Genomic DNA, 8568 nt, shown 5'->3' with positions numbered 1-8568 from the left:
TCATCAAACTACGTCATGTTGCATTAAATTTTCATTGCAATCATCCAAGTTTCTTAAACTTCATCCCTAAACTTGATTTACTTCAAAAAAATTTGGAAATTCATCATTATATTTCTCCTGCATCATTTCATTTGTAGCAATAGGATATAAAGCCCATTAGGTGGTATTCGATAGAAAGACGTGATGTAAAAGAAAGATATTGGTGAAAGTCCAAAGATTTTGGAAGCAATCAAGTTATGGGGTTGAAGTTTAAGAACCTTAGGCAATTACAATATAAATATCATACAAACCGATGTGGTATTATGGAGTTAGGTACCTAAGCTTATATAAGGTTGTTAGGTATATTCACTTTTCCATATATATATATATATATATATATATATATATATATATATATATATATATATATATATATATATATTAAAGTTGGACTATTCTTAGAAATAGTGTCGTTGTGTTATTTTGCGCAGCTGCTTTCTATGCTATTTTCCGCGTGTTATTTTCACAAAACAAATGGTTCTTTGTTTTTTATATTTTTTTGTGTTGAATATATTTTGGGTGGTGTTTCACACTTTGTTTATAGTTTTCTTCCGTTTGTCCTACGTGTTTCGTTTTGGGACCGCTCATCACCTCCATCCACATTTACTCACCGCCTCCCTCGCCCAATCAAATACAGTTGCTTCCACCGCCTTCTTTCTTTCATCTGCCTTCGTCTTTTGGTCTTTTGGAGTAGATGACACCTCCAGTTCCTTCCTACTTTACCACCGCTCAAAGGGGCAGAAGATTCGTCAACATCAGCCGTCAGCTTCTTGCGTAACCCAGTTAACAGACTACATATCGAACATCCGGATACTTCCCAGTTCCCACCGTCTCTCTTATCAGGTTCGCCTCCATCGACTTTTCCTTCCCCCTTTCTCTGCAATCGATTTGGTTTCGTATTTTAAAATTGTCAACACCGCCATCGCTCACACTTCAGCTCTCATCTTTACCCAGCTAATCACCAGACGTGACCTCCTAACCGCCATCAGCGAGATCCTAGGAACGACGATTATGCCGTAGTGTCACATGTCCTCATAACAATTCTTCAGTCGCTGCCTCCACTGCAGGTAAACACTTTAATCTAAAACCCTACTACCGTCTCAGCGCCATCTCCATCTTCTGTTGCACTCTCCTCTCCGCTCCAATAACGTCATCTCTCTTCGTTGGATTGAAACCCTAATTACAGGAACGACATATGTAATTGCAGTGCTTTTACAGGTAATGAAACAAATCTCTATTTTTCCTGTTAAAAGAGCATTAACAGTTGGTTCAGTTGTCTATACATGTAATATTATGTTTCTGATGACGTTTTAGGGCATACCGGTGGTGTCATGCTTTCTTCTTCAAAGATTTCTATTCGGCAACAACATATTGTACAGGAAGAAGAAGAAATCGCCAATGCAATCGGCATGCGGTGGTGCGATTTTTGTCCTAATTTCATAATTTATTAACCATTTACTTTTTTTATGCTTTAATCATAGTTTTAAGTTCATAAAGCAGGGAATGTTTTCTATGTAAACTGAGACGGACTACTTCCTACTGCTATTGAAGTGATATCAACCCTTGGATTAAGTAGTCAGGAACAAATGCAATACGCTCCATATGTACCCTTGGTATATAGGTGCTTATTATCTTTTTGTTACTAAAAACATGATATAACCTTCATTTATTCTTTCTATGCATATCTTAATTTCAAGGTATGTTGTCGCTGCAACTGTGTCATTGGATTCAACAATTGTTTGGGTTGCATGAGGACATTTTTCTCATCAAGAATGATTTTGTTGTCGTGTCTGTAGTTACCCAATAACTAAACACTAGGTAATTTGTTCTTTTTTAATCATTATCACACTGCATTTATTTTCAAGACCTTTTTAGTTTTTCTCTCCTCATTCAAGTTCTCTTTATCAGGGAGAGATGCATCCCATAAATCAAACTTCAAAGAGTTGGCTCATCCCAGGTGTGAAGTCTGCTTTTAGTTTGTAAGGGGAAAATTTTCTAGCATGTATTTTTATTTTTTTTAATTTCCGTTTAATTCCTGATAACGTACCCAACAATGTGGATTGCGTTTATTATGTCATTGTGGGATGGATGTGTTTATTGCAGGACCAATTAAAAAAAACTAATGAAGCCGTTAGAGGCAAGTCTTTTTTCTTGAACCATTATTACCGTTTTTCATGTATAAGTCATCTTTCAATTTATATGATTTCATGTACTACTTTACCCTCTATCACAGTTTTTGCTGGAAGGGTCTTAGAAATATTGAAAATTGAAGTGCCGTTTCTGTTCTTGAATTTGTACCTGATCAAGAAGCTTCACATTCAGGTTTGATCTATGAAACAATGGCTTTTGGTTGTAAAATTGAGTCTTGGTGCTGTTTAATGATCTGGATATTAACAATTTGCATGAAAAGAATAAATCAAGTTCAAAAATCAGAATTTGATAATGAAATTGACGGTGCATCTTGACCTTGATGCACCATATCCATCTCTAACAAGCAACAATAATTCAACGAATGAAGATGTTGAGTGAAGCTCTAAAGGTAAGAGATGTGTTGAATCAAAGAAAACTAATGTTATGATTAAATCAATGGTTCCCTTTCATTCACTACGCTCTATTTTACGTGAGTTTGTTCCGTTATTTCTGTTAATTTACTTATTTGCCTAAATAGGATAGTTTCGTTGGTTTCTAATTGTTAGTTACCTTTGTTTTTGGAAAACAGATTAAAATGATGTCCTTGAAGCATTTGAATCAGTCTGTATCTAGAATTTATAATGTGAATGGTACTATACTCTTCTTCTGTTTTTTATTTTGCCAATATTTGATGCATGATGTTTGGAGTTTGGAAGCTTAGTGCAATATCTTAAATATTTTAGAAAATCATGGAAAAAAATTAAGTAGATTATTATCGTTTAACTAATTCAAAATAACAATGACAATTTGGAGAAAAAATACATTATTATTGTAATCTACATTAAATATTATATTTTTATGGTGAGTTATATGAAATAATAATATATCGATTCATTTGTTTAGTGTATTATTTTTTTCAACCAAATGAAGATGTTAAGATTTCTCAAACTTACACAGTTTTATTTAAATTAGTTGATATTGACATTTAAACTCTTTAACAGTAATCAAGTATTGAAACAACTTCTTACCAACATGTTATTGTTTTTCGTTTTATTTTGCACCTCTTCAAAGCCATTTGTTTAAACTTTGTTTAGGCTACTTTTTTTTTTGTCAATTTCTCTTTCAAACAGATTTGCTGTGAACCAATATTTATTGTTTATTTGTGATTACCAATCAAGTTGACTTAATTTAAGAAGTTAGGCTTTCTCCAATTTCTCAAATCCGATTTACAATCATTTGGTTTGTTTACATTATGCTATTCTTTTTGTTTAAAGGATGCTAATCTTCCACGTTTAATATATGTATTTTTGATCAAATTTACCAGAATTTAATCAATATCTATTGTTTATTTGTGATTACCAACAATTTCTTTCATTTTCATCAAATTTACCAGAATTTGTACCCGTTTGGTCCAAAAGAAATTTGATTAATTTAAATTTTTATGTGTAGGGGGCCTGATGAGATTGTAGGGGCTAATTTATAAATCAATCCATCAGTTGGTCGACGAATAGGTGTTGCATCAGGTTTCACTTTTTAATGAGGTTTTCCTTTAATTGTTTCATTTTTCGTTTGTTATAAATTTTGACGTATTAAAAGATGCAATGAGTACAAAAAAAGGAAAATGGCCGTTTTAACAAGTTAACTTTTTGTTTTTTGATTTATTTATCTCTTTACTAACTTATTATGGGGTTTTTGAATTTTTTTTTATTAGCTTCTTTATTAAAACAAGTCAATATTGGAGCCATCAAAGAAGTAATGATAAGGACAATGCACTAAATAGCAATGTACTTTGCAGTTTTGTTTTGTTTTTTTACCAAAATCCAAAGTACATTTCCATTTAGTGCACTTTCATATTTAGATGGCAAATGCAGGAAATAGTAATGTATTTAGAATTTATACATTTTTTTTTCTGTTTTATGTAATTTGTTTTGATTTTTTTTCCCAAAAAAATAACTACATTTTCATTAGGTGTAATTTCCATTTTTAGGAGTAAAATGTCCTAAATATGAATGTACTTTACATTTATACCTATTTTTTCTGTTTTTTTTTCAATTTATTTTAAATTCTGTACCCAAAAAACGACATACATTGCCATTTTGTTCAACTTTCCATTTATTTTTTATAAATGTGGTAAAATTTGTTCTGAATTTTTTTCCAAAAAAGAAAGCGAAAGTATCAAATGCGAAAGTGACATTTAACTATTTTACCCCTTTTCCGAAGCGACATTAATGTATTTTTTTTTTGTTAATCTCATATCTAGCATATGGGGTGAGGGTTCTATAACCTTTTGAGTGACATTTGACTATTTTACCCTTTTGCGAAGCTACATTAATATATGGCTTTCTGATGTGTTAGGTTCACACCAGAGAGAGAAGAACTTGATCTCTACATGAAGAACGTTATTAAGAAGGTCAGAAAGCACGAGCGGTTATAGTAATAACATACGGTATAAATGTGATAAGAGATCTATCTGTCGTCAGTTCAGGTGTACTTTTGCTCGACTTTTCTATACGGAGGTTGCTATCTCAACAATTTGCTTACGTTTACAAAATTGTCCTTAAAGATCTCCAACGTATTATAGTAGGTTTTTTTTAATTTTTTTTATTTTATTATTATTATTATTATTATTATTATTATTTGTATTCTATTCTATAACATTCATATAATTGGGTAGATTTTTCAAAATAAATTAGGATGTTATACTAAGCATATTTACATTCGACTCTACATTCACATTTAATACAATCAAATATTGTGGTGTGGTTTGGGAATGGCAAGGAACTTTGAGAGAGCATCCGCAGTTTATGATTCTGCATCAACGGTATGTATACAAATACTCACGCAAGTTGACAACTCATCTGCAAATTTTTGGCAAATACATGATCACTTTCTAAAACCATTTCAAACATCCAGTACACTATCTTAAAGTTATTAAATGGTTTACACAACAGTTTTACAACTACTCGTATAATAACAAAAAAAAAACAATTAAAAAAATTCAGTAATTAACAAGCTATGAAGTACCCTCTAATCCCCACAATGTCCTTTAAGAACGACAGTCAAACAATAACATCCTCTTTAATGTCTTCCATTAGTTTTCTTTAAGAGCGACAGTCAAACAATAACAACCCCAAAAGTGAGGTTTCTCATCGGTGTACATACGACCTCGCAATGCGGGGTTACTCACCTAGTTTGTATTAAAATTATGTTTTTTTCTCTTCGAATTATTGGGTTTTGATTGAAAATATAAAAGACTAATTTCAAAACGTTTCATATTTTTATGATATTCCAGTGTAAATCAAAACTTGTTTTTACAAAAAAATAAAAAAAATAAATAATAAAAAAATAGAACCCTACAACTTTCTTATTTTTTCATTTTGTTAACTTCCGGTAAACGGGCAAAATAGAAATTTTCGAAAGTTGTAGGATTTTCTTGTAAAAAAAGTTTTGGATCTAATCAAAAAATCATAAAACTTATAGATCTTTTATGCAATTTACCCACAAAAACCTACAACTTTCCTGAATAACTGAAGAGTTAATTTTTTTTTTCTCTAATGTGGCTATATATAATAACGAAAATGGTTTGCATGATGCTTGGTATGTGGTATTTTTCTGATTTAAGATGGTAAATGTCATATGGAAATATGCAAATGTTATTCTTTGGTATAAAGGGAACATATGTTTATATGGGGTGATGCGTTGAAGGTTTGAATTACCTACGATTGCAGTCCTACTTCTTGTAAATCCAAGATAACACCCCAACTTCTCGTTAGCCTAGTATGGAAGCCCCACTTCTCATGAACCCAATATGGAAGCCCCACTTCTCGTCAACAACTCAACATGGAAAATTGGAAACCGTTTGTAAAAAAAAAAAAAAAAAAAAAAAAAAAAAGAAAAAAAAGTGATGGTTGTATATGAGATTAGATGGGGATGTGCGGTAATGATGTAATTTTTATAATAGGGTGATGGTATTGCATAGGATTATGGAGCTTTGTGATTGTTATTAGAGAGATAAGATTAAGGTACATGCTTGATATGTTGGTTATTTTCATAACCAAAACATAAAACATGGAAGCATAATATGAAGATCTTTAATCTCGAATCTGATTAAAAGAAATCTTAGACATGAAAGAACGATTACATACCTGATTTCATTATGATATTCAGATCTGAAGAACTAGGGTTTGGTTTTCCAGTTGATCTCAACAACCCTCTCTAAATCCCACAGCAAACCCTAAAACAATTTCTTGTATGTATTTTCGTATATTGTAAATTTTGCTTCTCATCACGTATTTATATAGATGGAGATATAACCGAATGTGAGAGATATTAGGGATTAAGGAGATCTTGAGTCAAACCGGGAACTCAACCCACAAGATAAACATGGTAAGTGTATATCTTTATTTATTAATAAAATCGGTCCATCAACAATTTTATATAATTTCCATAATAATATAAAATTAATGATAACATTATTTATATACATTTATTAGTGGTCCCAAAATATCCAGCAATCTCCCACTGGACCACGAATGCATAAATGTATATATAACTGTATAAGCGCTTTAATGAATGTTATCATAATATTGGTACCCTTAAACAATCTCGTCCGCTAATCATACAAGTATAGGATCAAAGCGGCCTTCGTTACAATTTACGTAACTAAACCTATCAATGGTCACATATACATATATAACTAACGACATAGATTAAACATGATGTGTGGTTTTAAAATCTAAATAGATTTACAACGAGTTCCTCTTGAGATTGAAGTGAGATCAAACTTCAAATAAGTGCAACTAATAATGGAGTCAACCGAATTCTTAATTCTGTACAGAAAAACATATTCTTAAACAAGACATAACGCACCATAAAACTCCCACTAAAACCAAATATCACACCAACGTGTGTAGTATGCTCATGAAAGACCTAGGGAGGTAATCCCTTTATGAGCGGATCCGCTTTCATGGAGTTTGTTCATATGTGTTATATATATTTCCATTTTGCACTATTGTGTTAACAGAAGGAAACTTGATGTCAATATGTTTTGACTTAATAGAACTTCTGTTATTGGAATATAACATTGCTGATTTATTATCACAACTTTAATGGTCTTTCAATACCAATAATGTGTAGCCTCGTGACAAATTTCCGCAACCATATTCCACGCTATAAATTATGATGCCATTATGGAAGATGCTACCGAAGTCTATTCCATGAAGTGGCTCATCATGCTAAAATGTAAAGTATCCCAATATGGACAGGTAACCATTTTGGCATCTAATAAAATCAGATTTTTAATAAAAAATAATCTCCAAAACATCTGATTTCCTATAGTTGAGCATATAGCCTTTTGTTATATATAAATATCTCAAAATTCATTTGGCTACTTTCTTATGACCCAAACTTGGGTTGCATAGATATCGACCCAAAACCAGAAATACAAATTTACTATCATTTACTGTATTTACCCTAAAACCAAAAGAGATAATAAATTGATAAAAAAAGTGGTACCGCGCATAGGATATCCAAAGTTGAGGTTGTTGAGTTTGTGTATTCAAAATAGGAGATTGAAAAACATTGTCGAAAACTGATTCATAATTTGCATACTATCGAAAGCAATAATAGGAATCAAGATTGATTCCTCCTTAAGGACAATGTTTTAACCTTGTTTCTCCCCCAAACTCAACATCCTCAAAGAATGTTGCTCTATTCAAAGTGCAAGGTCAATATCCATGCAATTGAGAACTAACATAATGCCCTCATTCCATTCCTTAAAGTTAATTGCATTGAGTACATGAATCATAAATGTGATCAATGTTAGCAGATATAAAACCATAATTCAAACATAGACAAATCTATTTTTATGCTCATTAATCCATAAACTGTAATCAATAAATTCAATTTATGATATCTTTACAAAGTATCGACATAACATTAATATCAAGTCTTTGGACAGTAATACTAACTTGCAAGAGATAGCCTTGTTTTAAAGATAAACTTTGACAATAAATCATGTCAATTAACAAGCCCCTCTTTGGATTGACTTATTAGTCACATGGAACCCAAATAAATCATCACATGTTTATCATCACATATATGTTTATTCGGCAAAATATCAGTCTACCTTTGGGTCGGCTAATATCCGCATTAATAAACACATAAACTATAAATTTTGATAATAAGAATTCACAAAATATCATGTCAATTAATAAGCTCCTCTTTGGATTGACTTATTAATAACATGTAACCTAAAAATTGTCACATATTTATCATCAAACATGTGTTTATCCGCCCAAATATTAACCTACCTTTGGGTCGATTAATATCCGCATTAATAAACACATAAACCAAAATATAAATTTTTCATAATTGAATTTATTGACAACCTTAAAAAAC

At 31.4% G+C, this 8568-nt stretch overlaps 1 long non-coding RNA gene across 12 annotated transcripts; it reads left to right on the top strand.

Moving 5' to 3' along the window:
* The first annotated feature begins 537 nt into the window (after positions 1-537).
* LOC111902692 (uncharacterized) lies at positions 538-4878 on the top strand. Of its 12 annotated transcripts, none has more exons than XR_002853922.3 (10): positions 540-882; positions 994-1106; positions 1226-1257; positions 1354-1456; positions 1540-1660; positions 1737-1857; positions 1948-1996; positions 2143-2819; positions 3619-3692; positions 4525-4878. It is a non-coding gene; the product is annotated as an uncharacterized LOC111902692 (long non-coding RNA). The 12 variants fall into 12 exon arrangements; XR_002853919.3 differs by having other exon boundaries at positions 1948-2018; XR_002853910.3 differs by having other exon boundaries at positions 541-882; positions 1948-2361; positions 2450-2819.
* Positions 4879-8568: the final 3690 nt, after the last annotated feature.

This window comes from Lactuca sativa, chromosome 7 (assembly GCF_002870075.4).
Source record: "Lactuca sativa cultivar Salinas chromosome 7, Lsat_Salinas_v11, whole genome shotgun sequence".
In the NCBI taxonomy this organism is placed as follows: domain Eukaryota; kingdom Viridiplantae; phylum Streptophyta; class Magnoliopsida; order Asterales; family Asteraceae; genus Lactuca; species Lactuca sativa.
This window is presented reverse-complemented; position numbering and strand designations above follow the sequence as displayed.